This window comes from Pteronotus mesoamericanus, unplaced genomic scaffold (assembly GCF_021234165.1).
Source record: "Pteronotus mesoamericanus isolate MK-2021 breed Mesoamerican mustached bat unplaced genomic scaffold, CSHL_Meso_final contig_246, whole genome shotgun sequence".
Taxonomy (NCBI): domain Eukaryota; kingdom Metazoa; phylum Chordata; class Mammalia; order Chiroptera; family Mormoopidae; genus Pteronotus; species Pteronotus mesoamericanus.
This window is the reverse complement of record NW_026555104.1, coordinates 5,991,218-6,010,381: the sequence shown is the minus strand read 5'-3', so window position 1 is coordinate 6,010,381 and position 19,164 is coordinate 5,991,218. Positions and strand designations below refer to the sequence as shown.

At 45.4% G+C, this 19,164-nt stretch overlaps 1 protein-coding gene across 3 annotated transcripts in view; it reads left to right on the top strand.

Moving 5' to 3' along the window:
• The window catches only part of SLC39A11 (solute carrier family 39 member 11), a 250,970-nt gene that overhangs the window by 83,446 nt on the left and 148,360 nt on the right, over positions 1-19,164 (top strand). The window lies entirely within an intron of this gene.

The following is a 19,164-nucleotide window of genomic DNA, read 5'->3' as shown; positions in this document are numbered from 1 at the left end:
TGACCCTTTCCATGTCTGTGATGTTCATCTTTTTGATTCATCTGAGAAACTATGGCCATTTCTCTTACAGATTCAGTTTGAAGCCAGAAAACCTAAAAATACTCACGGCCAAGTCATGCCTTGTAAGTTGGAGGGAATGTGTCCCTTGGGAAGAATTAGATAGCAATTCCCGAATCGCCTCCGTGGGAAGGGGCAGACTGGACAGTGGCCCACTGAGCAGGAGGCGAAGGTGTGCTAGGAAGATGGCATTGCCTTCCAGACTCACTGTGACAGTGACCCCCCACCCCCACATTGCCCAGTCATCTCTCACTCAGGGCATTTGGTTAATTTAAGGGCCTATTAGCGTAAGGAGAGGGGGCTGCCTTTCTTTTCCTTTGAATTTAAGTCCCACGGTTCACCTGCAAGCCCCAGGTGCTGTGAAATGTTTGCCCCTCACCCTCCTCACTTCCTTTGCAGACCATGGACTGAGGACCTGAAACTGTGCAGAGGATGCTGAGAGTGGGTGTCTCCTCCTCTGCTTGGAGCTCTCTCTTGAGTGAACAGGGGAGAAACAGACTAGAAACTGGCCCTGCCTTCACATGAGGGATTTCAGGGAGGAAGAGAAGTCTTTCCCTGTTTTCGAGCTGGCATTTCAATTAGATAGTTTCACCATATGTAGGCTAAGGGGATCTCTAGACCTCAGGGCCAGTCAGCGTACAAAAGTCACAGCGATGCCGCAGCCAGTTCTCAATTTTCTATGTTCTGATTATGTCCTGCATGAATTATTCATGGGGAACTCGAATATCTTCTCCACTTGGGCTGGTCCTCACTGCCTCCCACGACTTCCTACGCGGGCTGTAATCAGGAAATAAAAATTCATCTAACAGGAGCTCAAGCAATAGGGGCTTAGCGCGAAACACCTGCCCCCTGCCTTCAATCACAAGTGCTATTCATACGTAAATCAGACTGACTTAGTTGTTGTCTGCCATTCTTCTCCTGGAGCATCCAGAACTGGCTGGTGACTAAGAGGGGCCAGCACCCCCAGTAAAGGTCGTCGCTTTTCACAGCGAGGTGTGGGAACGCAGGGACAGAGGGCTCTGTTCTTTCTCACCGGCTGTCCTGTGGTGGCAATCCTGTTTGCCCCTTGGACGACTCCTGTCCTGATTCTGAGCTTTCTTGAGAATGAAAAAGTTGGCCAGATTTCATTCTATCTCACTTTTTTCCCTCCTTACCTTCAGGCCATAGCGGGGAGGTTCAGTGCCTGTCAATCAGAAAAGGTAAAGAGCGGTTATCCCTTCCTCAGACCTTTTCCAAAGGGGCCATGGGAATATAGGGCCAGTGGCAGTTGGCTGTGCAGGAGAGTTTCCCAAGACTGCGGCATCTGCTTGGCCACCCGGGGTGAAGCGGTGAGCCAGGGCCACGTGGGAGGGAGATGCAGTCCTCTCCTCTGCTCAGGAACACCTAGACACAGCCCGTTACCAGGTTGCCAAGCAACCCCTGGTTGCTGCGGCTGTTTAGGTATAAAAGCAAATGCAGCCTGTGGGGCAGTTTGAAGATGGTTTGCCAAGAGAGGGAGAGTCCAGCCACCTTTGAAAAGGTCTCTCTTCTCCCCTGGACACACCTGGGGGTGTCAGGCAGTTGAGGCCTCTAACACTGATGATGGCTATTTGATGACTGGCCTCATGCAGATCAAGCCAGAATATGCATTATTTGTACCATCTGGATTTGCCCTTAAGCTTGCTGTAAACGGGGCAAGGAGATTGGCTTAATGGGTATTTAGTGAACAACATAAGCCTTTAAAAAATAATATTGGCACTGCTGCTATAATGTCCCATAATTGGTCCGGCAAGAGGACAAGCCAGAAAAGCTGCTCTGTGGGAGGAAGTTTCAGCTGCTTTGAGTAGCGGCAGCAGCCTGAGCTGGGACAAGCATTTATGAGATACTTTCCTATTTATGTCCCTGTGCCAAATGTTTTATGTCATCGCTGTTCTCAAGACGGGGGCTATTTTGGGACTTAGCTAGACTAGAAGTTCTAAAATGATTGGTCTCTCTCTCACCTTTTCCCTCTCTCTCCTCAACTGTTTATCTCCAACTAGCTTTCTTTTAATGAACAAGTAGTTAACATAGATTAAAAATTAAGAAATAATTTTTCTTCCAACCTCCAATTCCTTATTATGGTCCAGGCTTCCATCTTAGACAAAAACACTGTTTCTGATTTCTTTTATGTCCTTTCAGAAATGTTATGTTTTGCAGAGATACTTGGCCCTTTGATGTACACCTTGTGTTTTTCACTTAACCACACATTTTTGGCCTTTGTTTTCTGAGACACTCATCAATTCATCCCGTTCTTGTTACTGGCCATGATTGTATCTAATTGGTCCCCTCTCGATGGCCCTTTAGGTTGGTTCCACTTTTTTGCTGTTGTAAATGATGTGGCAGAGAGTGTTTTTAGATGTACATCTCTGTGGTCAGTTATATTATTGAGTAAATTCTAGAAGTGAGACCAAGGGTTCTGTGCATCTGGGATCCATAGATGAGCACCAAAGGATGAACCTCTTGACATTTTATGCAAAAAAAAAAAAAAAAAAAAAAGTGTCTTTGGAAGACAGAGGTCTGTGACTTCCATCACACTTCAGGTGGCCGGCCCCCAGACCCCAAGGGTCCCCTGGATCTTAAAACTTCACTATGTCCACCTCCCCCATTCAGCTGCTCAGTTGGACATTTTCATTCTCACTAGCACTTTTTTTTGGCTACAGAAGGGTAGTAAAAAGTGAATCAATCCATTCTTTTACTAATTAACTGTCCTATTTCAATATGCTTGTTTTGATAGAGGCAGCTGACACTCTTCAAGAGGGAGGGTTTTTGTTTATTGATCCATTAGCGTGGCAGATGGAGAATTGTCTCTAATTTTGTGTAAATGTGAAAAAAACAGGAATAGGCATTCTTTTCCAGTAGAAAAAGAGGTGGATTTAATTTAGGGAATTATTTAGTGGTGAAGTGGCTATTTATTTTCCTTAAATCATTCCAAAGCTTGTTGGGGGGAAAAGTGAATGGGTACTTAAGTCAGGAAAACATGAGCTGTGAGAAACTGCTTAGAAACCAGCGTTTCCTTAATGTCCTTTTCTTTCATAATCAGAGAATCCACCTGGTGGTAATAATTGTACCTACACAGCCTGGCAGATTTGAAACCATGGCTGATAAAATGAAAATGATGCAGACCTAATGTTAAGTGGGTGATAGATTTGGATAAACTACCATCACCAGCCCATTAGCCACACCTGTTTGTATCTTAGTCTAAACTCAAGTTCCTTATTGGTTATGTTACTGATTCGCTGGGTGGCATCCTCCTGTGGAAATAGAACTGATCTTGGTGGAATTTGTCTTTTCTAACTTAAGATTCCCAAGTGCCCGAGTCCCCAGATTATCACCTATAGGGCTTGTGCCATTTGGAACCATGAAGAAGTCCAGGTGTTCTTTGATGTCGTTCTCCCTCCTCACACCATCATTTCTCCTCCAGATATCATACAATACTATCCTCTTTTAATCTTGTACTTGGAACCATTCCTTTCCCTGTTTTCCCCAGTAAACATCCTACTGGAAGTGCCCCTGGGAAAAGATTTGAGAAACTGACAGATGTGGAGCTACTCACCACTGGCAGTGTTTCCCTCCTGCTTGTGTGTTTGCATTTGAACTGGGGACCGTTTCTGCAGTAGATAGACTTTCACACAGGTTGGCCTTTGGAGGATTACACTCCAGTATACCTGTGGGGCTTCGGCAGGGCGGCCAGGCTGAGTGGCATGAAATCCTTTCTTGGAAGACAGCCTCCTGTAAGACCAACCACGCACACTCCATTCCCGGCCCCTAGATTTCCTTGGCACTGAAATTCCTTGGTTTGGCCTAACCCTAGGGAACCAAAGGGGGACCTAGTGCCACAGCTCCAAGGCCCCTGTGACTCTCACTGTTTTCTTCCATCTTTTCTACCTTCCCAAGTCTTCCCCGAAGGAGCTGCTCCTTCCATCACCGATATTCCCAGCACCATTTGGTAAACTTAATTGTGATCAAGAGTCTGATGTAGCTCCTAGGAGGAGTTCTGGGGGTTACTTTATGAAGAGGTCTCCAAAATGGTGCGTTTAGGGAAGTCTCTGACACGTTAGTAATGTTGACTTTTTATTGGTAAGCTCTCTAAAGATGAAAGACTAACTTTCCAGTTATTCCTGTAGATTTATGTCTTGGCATGTGGTTTTAGCAATTAGACTCTTTTTTTCCCCTCCATAACTGGTAAGTTCAGGGACATTTTAAACTCTTCTCCTGGCCTAATTGAGAGGTGCTGTCTGGGGACTGAAACACAGGCAGGTCCTGGCATTGCTACCTCCTTTGTATAACCTGGGTTTCTTCATTAAAAGGTTGGGAATGAACCGAACTTGTCAGTACATGGCAGTAGCACTGAGGCTGTTAAATGCGCCCCATTTTCATACAACAATATTTGGCTGAAAGATGAAGAGCAAAGTGTTCAGTAATGATAATTACCAGGAGCTCTTCAGCATCATGGCTGTTAAATATAATACCGAAATACCACCTTGAGCACGGCACTGTGTGGGTGGCTTGAGTGACTGTTAGTGTGTCCCAGCTCATGGAAACATTATTAGGTGGATACATTTTATAGATTCTTTTGCTTCTGAAGAGTGTTATATTTTTGCCTGGCTAATATTTAAGCACTCAAATAGCATGTTTCTTGTTTACTTGCCCCTTTATTACTGTGATTATTTTTTGAGCCCCGATTACTCTAAGCTAGGCAGTCACTCCGGAGTGCTTCATGAGGCCTAGGCCTAGAGGCACTTCGGCACTCCTTTGAGTTTAGTCCAGCTGCCGGAACCAAGTGCTGCAGGCCGAGTGGCATAAACAGCAGACGTGTATTTTCTCACGGCTCAGGGGACTAGACGTCTGAGATCGAGGTGTTGGCAGGTTTGGCTTCTCCCGAGGCCTCCCCCCTTGACTTGCAGATGGCTGTCTTCTCCCTGTGTCCTCACAGGGTCTTCCCGCCACCTGCCTGTGTCCTAATGCCTCTTCTGGCCGGTCACATTGGATTAGAGCCCACCCTAGAGACCTCATTTTAACCTGATTACCTCTTTATAAAGATCCTCTCTCTAAACAGTTAACTCCTGAGGTCCTGGGTATTAGGCCTTCAACATGTATTTAAGGACATCACTCAGCTCATAACAGTATTCAGCAATTTTTTTGAAAGTTGTCTTCCCCTGGATGGTAATCAACTGAAAGGAATACCTGGTGGCCAGAGAACGTGGTTTTCTTGGTTTCTTTCTACCTTCTAGGTTCTCTTGCTGTATTTTTATCTCCTTATCTGTTAGGCTCATACCTAGATGGGCTGAGGATGCTGAGGAAGCAATATAGAAAAGAGTTGAATGAAGCTGAAAAGATACTCAGAACAACTAGAAAGAAAGTCATATGATTTTAAGTCTACTCTTATAAGACTGCGAGCAGGCATAACCTGCTGCCTACCAGTGCTGTCACTGCCACCATCACCTGAAATGACAGACTCAGGTAACTTTGGGGGAGATTTATATTATATATGTGTAGAAACTCACACTCTCACAGTTCCAGAGGTTGGAAGTCTGAAATCGGAGTGTCACTGGGGCCACGCTGTCTCTGAAGGCTCTAGAGAAGTGATCTTCTTTGTCCCTCATAACTGTAGTGGCTGCCAGCATTCCTTGGCGTGTAGCCTCATCATTCCAGTCTCTGTTTTCATTGTCACCTGGCCTTCTTCCGTGTGTGCGTGCGTGTGCGTGTGTGTGTGTGTGTGTGTGTGTGTGTGTGTATGTGTGTGAACCTCCCACTCCTTTTTCTTATAAAGACAGTAGTCATTGGATTGAGGCCCCACCCTAATCCAGTATGACTGCATCTTAACTAATTACACCTTCAAAAACTCTGTTTCCAAGTAAGGTCACATTCTGAGGTTCTGGGTGGACATGAATTTTGGGGGAACACTTTTTAACCAATATGGTGACCAATCCCATACCCTGATCGCTCCGTGACTGGGATTAGTCTGGAAAGGTTTGTTTCTCATGTACAAGTGAGGGAGGGGGAGAAAATGAGAGGAAACAAGAGGAGGCTAATCCTGGCAGTAATTAAAAAACCTATTTAATTCATTGGGAGCCTTTAGAACAGCTGCTGGGCTCTTTGTTTGAAATATTCATTATGTGTCTACTGAGGAGTTAGGGATACTGTCTCCTTATGCAAAATTTAACATTTGCTGGGCCAGCAGGTTCTATCATCTTTATAAGAGTTCTCACACATTCATTTCAGCCCATAAGTCTATTAAACCCGGAAATGTGTTTTTAATGTGCTTTTTGGGAAACAGAGCAGACAAGTGGCTTGGGCAGCACCAGCCCCTGTTAGGATATTCCTGCCAGGCTTCTATTACCCAGAGAGTTAGGGGGCTGCTGCCAAAGCTGGGCAATCTGGGCTCTTTTCATATCATTTTGTTTTGTTTTTTGGATGTTATTTTTTGCAGAAGCTCTATAAGCTGGAGAAGTACAGGTGGCACTTTGGATTCAAGTATTTCAGGCCACAATTCTTTATTATTTTTTGTTCCTTTTGCCTCTATGGAAAGTGCCTTAGAAGGGATGGAGACTGGTTTAGAGCGCATAAAACGGGGAGGCCGTTGATGGCCCTGACCGAGGTAGGCAGCCTTGGAGAAGGAGTGGGCTCAGGGGGAAGATGAGGAATTGGGGTCTGAACCTGTGTCATCAACAGCAACACCTCTGGCATCTGGGATGGGGTCAGTGCAATCATGCCTTGAAGGGGAGTGCGCGACAAGCTCCATTCAACTGGGGCTGTCTCTGTCAGCATGCACATGCCGTTCAGCCTTCCGTAACCTCTTTGGGTCATGTACATTCTAGTATTTTGTTCTGCTTTCTTGTCTCTAGTGTATTTTCCCTCCAGGGGCCGGAGAAAGAAAATAGCTTGAAGTATTCTCAAACTAAAGCAGTTGTCTCAGTGAAACATGATTTTGAAGATTGGAGCATTTTGTAGTTAGAGATGTTAGGGATATGCTAGCCACTCCCAGCTGGTTATCTCCAACCAAGCTGACTCTCAGGACTCCTGTTTCCTTGATTACCCACCACAAGCTGGTAGGGGAGGCAGAGCCATTTGGTGACGAAGGCAGATGAGGGTGCACTAGATGTCTCTGCAGCTCCTGGGTGTGGTCGGGGGAAGGTCTCTGCTCTCTTCTGCAGTAGACCAGGCTCACCTGGAGCTTTTACAGTGCGGAAGACCCTCAGCAGGCCTCCCCACAGTCTGCTCACATCAACCTTAGTATTCTTTCTGGTAGGGGAGCTCTTGTCCTACACATTAAGGGAGACATTTGCCCTCAAGGGGATTCAAATCTTCTTGGGAAACGAGAAACACATGGCCCATTTTATGTGCTTCCATTTTATATGTTTCAGTGTAACATATGTAGATTTTTAATAATCTCATAATTGGGTCTTGAATATCCTTGCTGTGCCCACATAGATCCCTCCGTTTTGAGTTCTTTTTGGATAAGGAGTGGGGTAGAGTTTGAGGTTCAGCTCTTTTTCATATGGATAGTCGATTGTTGTAGTATCACGGATTGGGAAGACTGACTTTTCTCCATCGACTTGCCTTGTGATTTTGTGAAAGAAAAAAAATAATAATGGACCATATTTGGGTGGTCCATGTTTGGATTCTCCATTCTGCCTCATTGGTTTATGTGTGTGTCCATTCACCAATATCACAATCTCTTTATTATAATAGCCTTATCTTAGGTCTTGAGATCAGGTATTGTGTGTCCTCCCACTTTATTCTTTCTGAAAATTGTTTTGGTCACTCTAGTCCCTTTGTCTTTATATACAAATTTTAAAATCAAGTTGTTAAAATCTGCAAAAAAGTCTGATGGGCTTTTGGTTGGAATTGCATTGAATATATCAATCAATTTGGGGAAAATTGACATTTTAATGTTGTCTTCTATTTTACGAACATGGAATATCTATTTACTTAAGTCATCTTTGCTTTCTTTTACTATTGTTTTGTGGTTTTCAGCATATATATCCTATTTGGTCAGATTTATACCTAGGTATTTCCTTTTACGGTACTCTTATAAATGATACTGTATATTGAATTTCAATTTCTAATTGTTCATAGCTAGTGTACTGAAATATCATTGATTTTTGTGTTTTAGTCTTGTATCTTGCAACCTGACTAAACTCATTTATTAGTTCTAAGAGTTTTGTGGTAGATTCCTTGGGATTTTCTATGTCATGTCAATGAATAGTGACAGTTTTATTTCTTCCTTTCAATCTGTATGCCTTTTATTTCTTTTTCTTGCCTTATTGCACTGGCAGGGACTTCTACTATGATGTTGAATATGAATGGTGAGAACAGACCTTTTGCCTCATTCCCACTCTTAGGAAGAAAGCATTCAGTCTTTCACCATTAAATGGTAGGTTTATGGTAGATGAAAGGCATATGTATGTGAAAAGCCATCAAGTTCCTGAAAGATGTCACAATACAGAAATGGTACAGAGTTGGAGTGGGCCAGAAAATAGGTTCTATAGTGAGACCAAGTTTGAATTCCGATTCAGCCCCATAGGCAGCTGCTGGACCTTGGGCAACCTTCTTGATCTTCCTTTCCCTCAGTTTCTATATCTAACATTGGGATAATAATAATTATCTCATGGAGTTGCTTTGAAGAGAGGCTAAGTGAATGCATGTAAAATGCTTACAATAGTGCTTAATGCATTGCATGCCCTCAGTGAATATTAGTTATTTTTATTACCTGGAAAACAGTAAAAATGGCTAAAGTGCTCAGGGTGCCTGATAGTGGGATGTTTTGGCCCAGACTGTGAATATTTTGTTCATCACATTGAAAAATACAAAGCGCTTTGGGTTTAGATGTGGATTCTCCAGTCACTGAGCACACATGGACCCTTGATGCTCTCAAGGTGCTCAGATAGATATCAACTCAGGGTTGGAATAGCCACACTAGAAAAGAGCAGATTGTCCTTAAGCTGGACGAGGAGATTTCACAGAGGAAAAGGAAATTTGTAAAGAAATTAAGGAAACACAAATGTGTGGTTAAGGAAAAAGTATAAGATAGACATGAAAAATTAGAAAATTGGGTTGGGGGTGAGGAGGAGAGAAGGGGTGTGTGTACATGGTGAAGAGCAGGGGGGTAGAGTCAGAATATGTGGTAGATGTGATAGTAACATGGGCTCATGGAATCGTGAATGGACTGAGCTCTCTCCCCATCACTGCAAAGATTCAAGTACAGGATTGGTGATCAGTGGTCAGAGGAGTTATAGAGGGACTTCCTGTGCTGTGTGAGATGTTCTTTCTGCTCCATAATTCCACTCCCATGTGCCTACCAAGAACTCCTGGGGGAGGCCTCCTCCGCCATCTCTCTGGCCTGTTGGAGAAGGGCTCATGTGACCTTCAGCCCTGGAGCACTGGGTTCTGGTTTGAGGTCCTAGAGCTCGAGATTGGGTGCTCCCAGCACAGTCTCACAGGTGAGCAGTAGTGGCAGGGGTGGTCCTCACACTGGGGGCTGCAAGTGTCTTCTCACAGCCTTACACAGCCTGTGCTTTTGGCACAGTGTTGCCATGGCAACCTTTCCCCCTCCTTTGTCACAGTTCACCCGCACTTCTCAGCTTGGCCAACAACATGTCTTCCTTATCTGGTCCCATCTCATCTCATCTCCTCTCTCAGTCCCCCATCTCTCCTGGTCTCTCTCACTTGCCTCTTTCCATCTCACTCTGCCTCTCTTTTTGTGTGTGCATCCCTCTTCATCCCCCGTCTCTGGTGATCTGCTGCTGTTTGGGCAGTCCTCGGGGAATTCTCTCTCGGGCTCTGTTGGGCTCCGTGGACTCGTTGGCAGCCCTAGTGCAGTGTTCCTGGGCGGTGCAGTCATTAGACAGCTCTTCAGAAGCCCTTTCCTCCCTCTCTGTGTGGAGATCCACGTGGACAGACACCAGTGGTTGTGGAAAATCAGATCTGGGTGAAGTTCCTCCAGGCCTTTGATTTGGGTCAGCTTCACAGAGTGGAACTGCATGAACCTGCAGTGCTAGTTAAACTCATCCAAGTGATCTGTCTTTAGGGTCCCTGCCGTCCATTGGGGTGGAGCCCGTGACAAGTCAAGGCGCCTTTGAGACTTATTATGGAGAGCGAGCATATCCTTGAAGTCATTCTTCTTAGTGTCTTGGGGATCCGCTTTCAACCTCCCTATCATCCAGCCCTTCTGAAAGTTAGTAACCATTTAATGTTGAATTGTGCCTGCTTCTTGTAAATCTACCACAGCTGGAGATGAAGAGGATTTGCCATATTAACCTTTTTTGCAGGGTCTTATGTTGCAACACTACTCAGCTTGAGGAGTCTAATGGAATTGCATGTGTCCCCTTGCTGCTCTCTGTCTTGGCCTGGAAAGACACAGTAGGGATGAGCCTAGAGACTTCACACTGGCATCTGACGGGATCCTATCATCTGGGCAAGGCCTCAGAGCCGATTTTTGCTCGTGATTGGATCAAACAGTCCTGTTTTCAGCCAGTTTTCAGGATTGGGCAAATGGAGTGAAACCTTAGTGGGCAGAGGTCTTCTCATCAAAGTCGGGGGAGCAGGAGAGGCTACAACTAGAAGGAAATTGAAATGCTTTCCCAGAACTAATGAGCTGCTCCTGGCACACTGGGAAGTCATGAAGCTACGGAAGTGTCTTCAAAATTCTGAATGCAGGAGGCTGCACAGAGGCAAGTTTTGATCATCTGCCTTGCCCGGCAGAATAGGACGTTTGACTCAGCCTGGATTCTGAAGGCCTGAGTAGGAGAGCTCTGGCAGTGGGCTGTGGAGGCTGTTTGCCCGGTTTCTCTCACTGTTTCCTCCCTCTCTGGTCCCCACTGAAGTTACGTGTGCAAAGTGGGGGACATTTCAGTATGACACCTCCCTGGGTTCATGGCAGGTCTGCAGCACATTGCCTCTCTCTAGAGAGGGCTCTTCGGCACCGTACATTAAACACAGAGATGTGTTTTGTTTTCTAAGCCCAATGTCTTCTCTCAACCAGTTGGCACTTACTGTCTTTACTCTATAGGGTGCTTCATGGAAATGAAATCTGCAGTTTCCAAGGGCTCTGAGACCTCCGGGACACTACTGGAGGGGTTTGGAGGGAAAGGGAGTCATCTGCTGTGACTAGCCAAGGACCTTGAGTCCTGTTTCCTGAAGAAGTAGAGATGCAGCTTTAAACTAAAAATATTTGAAAAAAATACAAATTAAGTAGAAATGTTGGCTCAGCATCAGGTAGCAAGCAGGTCTTCTAAGGTGGCCTTGATGTCTGTCGAGATGCTCGGAAGTAGCTACCAACCTCTTTGCCTGGACCCTCATGTGGTGACCCACCCTTTCGGACTTTATGGGAAGGAGAGCACCTGAGCACCTGATGAAAAGCACAGGCTGATGGGTTTTTGGCATTTGGGGTGGGAGAGTTCTTGATTGTATATGTGGTTAGCACCCCTGGCCCCCAGCGACTAAATGCCGTAGTCCCCTTTAGTCAGTGTGACAGTGGGGTGAAAGTGCCCCAGGCATTCCCCAAGGCCCCCTAGAGGGCTGTCCACGAAGGAGCAGATATGATATGGCAGGCTGGATCCTGCACAAGGACGCTAGACCCAAGGAGTTTGGATTCCAGCCTAGCTTCTGCTTGTGGAGTGGTCCACCGGGGTCAGGCTGCAGCTGCTCAGAGGAAGGGGCGCCTTTGGAATGTGTACTGAGTGCTGTATGGGCTGGCTGCCACCCTGCCATTGTCCCTGGCTGAGAATCATGGCCAGAGACCCTGTCTCCAGAAAACGTACCTTTATAGGTCAGACACATTTTACGTTCACTTTCTGAGTACCTCTCGATGGGCCCAGCCCACAGCAGTAGCCAGGGGCCTATCTGTGGACTGAGTGAACTCAGCACAGCCCATTGGAGGGTCCAAAGGCCCCTGGTGATGAGCTCCTGCCAGATGCATGTGCTTCCCTTGGTTTGCATCAGCTCCAGCCTGAAGGCTTCTCATTTCTTTTGTTTTTGTTTTTTTTTAAATCCTTACTTGAGGTCATTTTTTCATTGCTTTTAAAGAGAGAGGAGAGAAAGAGAAACATCGATGTGAGAGAGAAACCTTGGTTGCCTTCTGTACACACCCAGACTGGGTTCTTATTTTTCTGGGACTGGGAATCACACCCGCAATCTATATATGTGCCCTGACTGGGAATCGAACCCATAAGCCTTCAGTTGTGACACGACGCCCCTACCACTGAGAGACACAGGCCAGATCAGTCTTCTTATTCTTGTTCTAATACTTGGGGTGCAGACAGTAGGGGCCATGGCGCAGCTAATGATGTTCCGGCTGGTGGACTGTACTGGCACTGACTGATGTGAAGCAGAAGCTTGAGAGAACATCAGCTCTTCAGGCAGAGTATCCAGAAGCTGAGTTTTCTCCTTTGAAGCCATGTCCCAGACTTCTTGGTGGTTAAATTTCAAGTCTCTGCTTTCCCCACCCACCTCCCTGACCGCCCTGTCTTCTCCCACTCTTATGCTTGTTTCTTATCTAGACCTCTTTAAGTGATGTTTTGGGATTTTGTTCTATTCTAAGAGCTTAGACTAAGAGTTCCTGATTAACCCTTTGATTCATTATTTGCTGACCAGGTTTCTGGTGGGATTAGATCGGGCTTGCTGCTGTCAAGATTGCCATTTTCTTTCCCGTTTGTCTAGAACTTTCATGTTCTTTTTTTTATTTTTTATTTCATTCATTTGTTCATACTTCATCGAGCCAGCTAGTCTACTTGGCTGAATCTGATCAGCGAACTTGGTCTGTACCTTCAAAGACTGGTAGAGGCATATGCCTCAGAGATACCATTACACAGTAATTACAAAATAGTCATACAGAAATTTTGATGCTTGGTTTCTTTTATAGTCTCCAGACGGTGGTTACAGTGGCCTAGGAAAGAACCCCACTCACTAGGTCTGGGATCCTCTTCTCTGAAGGAATTTTATCATTATTTCTGAACCAGTGAGTGTGTTACTTGAGCACATCAAATTCAACTTTCATTTCTTTCGTCATTAACCATGGACTAAGGTGTGTGCTTCAAGATGATATTGCAAATGCTTATATTTCATTGATATCCCCTGTGTGTGTAAAGGAGGAATGGGTGTTCTCCAGTATATCCATGTGTACACGCAGGTATGCATTTGTGCTTGTGTGTACATGTTGACCTGTTTTCTTCGCGATAGAATGGAATATTCTTGCACATAAGAAATTAAAGAGCTTATGGATCTCACTGACTGTTTGGGCCCAATGCACTTTTTCCCTGAAATCTGCCAGGAAAATGGAAGGTACTAGAAGCACGGGTCAGTTACATGCATGTGGACAAAGAGGCTTGACTGACACGTGGCATTGCCGTTTCCCTGGCCCCTGTCAATGAATGCTCATGTATGAATTATTCCGGCTACTCCATGGGAGCCTTAAAATCGCCAGATTTATTTTAAAAAGCAGAAACAGTATTTCTGAAACTCATGGGCTTGTCTTCGATTCTAGCATCAGTAAAGCCCATTTTAGAAGGCGTGTGGGGATGTGTACACTTAAGAACATGGCAACAGGCTTGGAGGTGCTCCAGCAGACGCAGGTTCACATGCGGGTCAGCATGCCAGACACCGTCATCCACAGGAAATGTTTTCATTCATGGCTTTGTGTTTAGTGTTCTTCAAGCCAGAATAAATGGTCTTGTCCACCCAGCAACTCATATGCAAGGTGACACGGGGCATTGATTTGCTACCAGACTTTTAATCTGTCCTTTGCCTCAGTCCAATCCCCATGTGTCCTCTGGGATCAGGAGCAAAAAAAGCCACTAGGGCCTTCTGTGCCCCCAGGTTCCATTCCGAGATGCTCAGTAATCTCTTTTTGAGTCAAAAATACGTACTGATCACAAAGTAATCAAGCTGATATGTGAACCAACACTGAAGAATTCATCTGGACAAGTGAGTTGGGGATCCCTGGAAGTGGTCACTTTGGGATGATGGTGTTATTTGGAAGACTTTTTGGAAGTGTCACAGAAGACTTTTCAGGGTTGATTTATAATCCACGTTAAAAAAACAAAAGCAGTCTTATTTTTTTCGTGGTTTAGTATCATTTTACCAACAATATCAACATTCTCAAAATAATCTTCTTCCCGAAAATATTTGTTCTAAAGCCAGTGGGGCCTTCACCCATTTGCCCCTGCTGCTCCCACTGAAGGGACAGGGGTGTCCCAAGGCACAGCACACTGTTCTCTGATGCTGCATGTTGGGACATTTTCTCATGTCTGTTGGCCTGTGTGGCTTTAGTTGTCTTCCTCCTGGTCCCTGGAGTCATCGAGGTTAGGTGAGAGGGCACAGTAAGAATATGCGGTGAGAAGAGAGATGAGGACATGCTCTAGATACGATTTGTTGTCCAAAGCATGGTTGGCAAAAGGAAAAAAAAAATTAAAAAAAAAGGATGTGTGTGTGTGTGTGTGTGTGTGTGTGTGTGTGTGTGTGTATGGTTTGACTTTTTGTTTTCATTGTTCCATTAAGTTTTACTGTTAGATGACTCACAACGATGTTGGCATTTACTCAAAATTTGTGCTCTATCATTCCTCCCTAGGAGGAGGATTTACAGGCCTGAGGACTCTCATGGGGCTCCAGGCATATTTCTTGTATTAAATTGTGTGCTTCCAGAGTTTAACATTTTCTTAATTTATCTGAGCGTACCGGGCTGTATGAGTCAGCGTTGCCTTGTAACAACAAGCTCTCAAATCTCAGAGGCTTACAGCCACACAGGTTGATTTTGCTTTCGAGTCACAGGGAGGCTGCAGGTTGGCCATGCCTTTACTGCATTTGCCGCCTTCTTCTGGATCCCAGGTTGAGGAAGCAGTCCCTATAAGGAGAACCCAGTGGCATGAGAGAGGGGAAGAAAAAGATCTGGCAGAAACTTGTGATGCCCTTGAAGAGTTGTGCTTAAATATGACGTGTTTGTATCCACACACATCCTGTTGTCAACAAACCATGTGGTCATTCCTGACACTGTGTGGGGAAGTGTACTGGCCCCTAGGTGACACTGCAAGTCCCAGGGAGAATGTAAAAATCCTCTACAGGGAACGGAAGCATCAATTATTGTGACTGTAATACAGTTTGCTTCAGTCTTCCCTCTCAGTCAAAAATCATCACATTTGTTCCTTCCATATGCAAAATAAACTCACTTCTCACCCAATGGAACATACTTCACAATTCTCATCCAGCCATTGATTCAGGTCTTAATTTCAGGCTCTCATGATAAACCCTTCATTAGGTCTGGATTTAGTTCCTGTTGATCTGGATACCTGTGAACTATCACAAGTCATCTGTCCTCTGTGTCCAACATGGTAGACACTTAACTGCTTGGTAAGAGGAAGAGTGGCGGCCGCATGGCCATCCCTGGCACCTAGCAATTCTGAAATTCCATTGGCCAAACGTGAGGGCTCCCTGCCGCGGGGATAGAGGATGTTCCTTGAGTGCGTCTGGAGGAAGCTCCATTGTCCTCCCAGGTGGCTCTTGGCTTCTCACTTTGGGAGATCCTTCCTTCCTCTTGATCCTCTTGGGACACATCTGAGAAACTATGGGAGCATATGCCTTCCTTGGCGCCACAGCAGCTTTCTCGGCCTGCTTTCTGCCTGTAGAAATTGGGGCCCTAACACGGCTTTAGGTGTCCAGTGGTCACGATCTCTTTTTTTCCAGGCTGGTGTCTCTTTGGGTGATAGAGCTCATTCTAAACCACTGTCACTTTTTATTCCCTTTTGATTTCAGTTATACCATGGGCTGATAGCCACATTCACATTTCTCTTTGAGATTATTCTTTTCCAGACACACCTCTTTCTCTAGATTTAATTATAGGCACTTTGAGCTTATCAGGTTTCTGTGAGACCATGCTACTAATCACTTTTCCTATACCCATTTTGTCCAGCTAAAAGGATTTACCAGGGGTGGGTTTATTTTAATCCACTTAGAGACCTTAACATGCCCTTGGTTTTGTGTGTGTCCTGAGGCTAGGTTTCAGTCATCTTTTCTGCAGAGAACATTTCCCCCCCTTTATTGACAGGAGATGAGAAACAGTTGTATCTTCCCACCTATAAAGTTCCAAATATTCTAGAATTTTCTTTTTTCCTTTCAACCTGCTGGAAAATCAGCTAATTCTCTTCTGAGCACCTTTTCTTGCAGTGCTTTGTCAAATCCACCTAATAACAACTTGTCCCATTAGCAGTGTTCTGTTTTGTGACCTTTTCACCTAAAACCACACGTCCATTAATTTTACCATCTGCCTTTCAAGTTACTACGCGGGGCAGTTTTTCAAAAGTGTTGTTGCTGCATAGCAAGAATCACTCTTTGCTGATCCTCATGGCGATTTTCTCATTGTTCGCTTTCCAGCCCCCGCACTAAAGCCTCATATTTTAGTTTTTTTCTATTGTATCGCACCCCACTTCTGCTACTAGTTGCTGTAATTGTCAGCTCTGCTGGAGCAACACACAGCCCTCCATCTCAGGCTCATAGCATCTGTAGGCTGCGGGCTGACTCTCGTTCTGCTCTACAGGAACGCTTACTCGGGGGCTCAGGTGGGAGCCGCAGCCCCATTGATCACACCTGTGTGTGATGCCGCCTGCACCTTCTGCGTGGATTTTGTGCACCTCACACCCACTCCTGTTCCGTTGGCCCAAGCAGCTCAATCGCCACTCCTGACCACGGGGCCGGCAGGGCAGTGTAGGCATCCTGTGGCCCCACGGAGCACGTGGCGTGGAGCAGGTGTGTGTAATTAATTCTCCCACAGAGAAGGGGAGTGTTGAGTAATTGTGGGAAAAAATTACAACCTACCACCCATGTTAGGCACAAAATGACAGGGAAGAGCTAAAGATGACACCAGAGCTAAAGATAAAGTCACACACATGTCAGCAAACTAAATAAAATTTGGGAGAGGGTGTGTGTGTTGGGGGGCTGGGGTTCATGTGTTCTTGGAGAGATTTCTTTCCAGTTGCCTCCAGGGGGTGGTTCCTAATCGCTGTAGGGAGTGACAGCCTGCCCGCCTCTGAAGATACGGAATGTGATGGGTGCTTTTTCTCAAAGCCTGTCTCCTCACCCCCTGTGGTGTGTGCGGGTACACAGGTGCCTGCACGTACACAGGTGCCTGCACACCACCCCACCCAGCCTCCTGAGATGTTCTTTGGTTAATTCTCTGATGATTGGGATGTGTTTTAAGATTGACAAGGAAATATACACCTTTTGTTTCCAAATCCCGCTTTCAACACAGAGCACTATCTGTTCTGGATCATTAAATTCCACTTAAATAGATGTTTATTGAAGTGAGAGATGCTATAGAGTTGATGGAAGAACAGAGGCTGCTTAGAATAATAAACATGACCCTCCGTCATGGGTACTGGGAAGTTGTCTGAAGCAGCATTGCTGCTCATACAAGCGGGGTGCTTCCGGGACTGTTTGGTACCCAACTCTGATTACTTATCCATGTCTCCTAATACACTTGATTGCGCGAAGCTCTTGTCCAGCATGTGGCTTTAAGATCTGCAGAAGCGGGAGCCATGTCTTTGTTGGGAGGTGATATGCTAATGGGGGAGGCTTTCAGGCAGACTGAGGTTTGAGTTTTGGGAATTCTGGCTGTGTTCTCTTCTAAGATGGCAATAATAATATTTATTGCCCTCGGGCTCAGCTAAAATAGATGAGGGGATTTAGTGCCGCACTTGACATATGCTGCAGTTTACAGATGCTAAGACTTACTCATTTTTGCATTTTTAGAATCTCCGAAATCCATATTTGTCTTACAACCAATGGCATGCCATAGTGAAATTGACTACATAAAATAAAAGTATGTCTTAAAAGTGTTGTATCTTAAGGTTTGGTGACCTATGGTAATAAGCACTTAACTGGGTGCTGATGAAACTAGAAGGAATTACAGAAAACATTCTAGTGTGAGTTAGTGTTTCCCTAGGTTTGTGTTTGGGTCAAGGACCACTTTGAGAAGCTGATGAAAACTATGGATCTTTTTCCAGAAATGTGTATATCCCCACAAAATTCTGCCGACGGTTTCAGGGTGTCATGGAATGCCCTGAGGCTCCTCCCTAGACCTACCCCCTTTGGAAGAAAATACAGACCTCGTGTATTATTATTTTAACTTTTATTTTTCCTTTTTCTCCTCTTCACTCTGATTTTCTCACTGGAGTCACATTTAAGTTGTAGCTGTTCTCATTTTTCTATTTGTTAGGAAATATAATTGTCCTATGACAAGTGTTCGCCCTCTTCTGATTCAGTTTTACCAGTTAACCCCACTGTAGCCTTGAGTGGCCGACTGCCCACGTCCTGCCCCTGAGCCCAGCATTAGCGACAAGTTTTCCCAGAGAACAGCTCTGTAGCTGTTAGCCCAAACAGGGAGAGGGAACAGTATGCTTGGATTGTATCCTTAGCTTGGCATTCATTTCATGCATTTAACAAATTCTTACTGTGCCTCCTGGATGTTCTAGGTACTGGGCAATACATCGTAACCAGGACAAACAAACAACCCAACAATAAAAACAACACAGAGAGCTGACTTCAAGTGGGAGAGACAGATAATGAGTTCCAAATGAATGAAACATTGTATATTAGATGATGTCTACTGCTAAAAGAGGAAAGAAGCAAAGCAAAGGAGGAGATCAGAAGTGTGTGTGTGTGTGTGTGTGTGTGTGTGAGAGAGAGAGAGAGAGAGAGAGAGAGAGAGAGAGAGAGAGAGAGATGGAGGTGTTTAACATTCCAGTGGCATAGTTAGGGCACGCATGGGCCCAGGAAGACAGCTTCAGTGGCCAGGGAGAAGGCTGAGATCGATCCCTTGAACTTGACCCATGGTCCAAGTCCAGCTGTTGGATTCCTGCCCAAGTACTAAAGAGAGAAGGGGAAGCGAGGAGAGTTGGTAAAGTAGGAGAAGTGACATCCTTGAGGAGTGGCAGCCATGCCCAGCTAAGTTGCACTTGTGGTTACAGACAGCTGGACCTGGCTGCCTCGAGTGTGGGAGGCCCAGAGGAGAGGACGAGGACAGGAACGGAGGCGCAGCACTTGCTGCCTGCATCCCGTGGGACATCAGTGGAGTTCCTGGGAGTGGCCTGGGGGCTCCCAGAA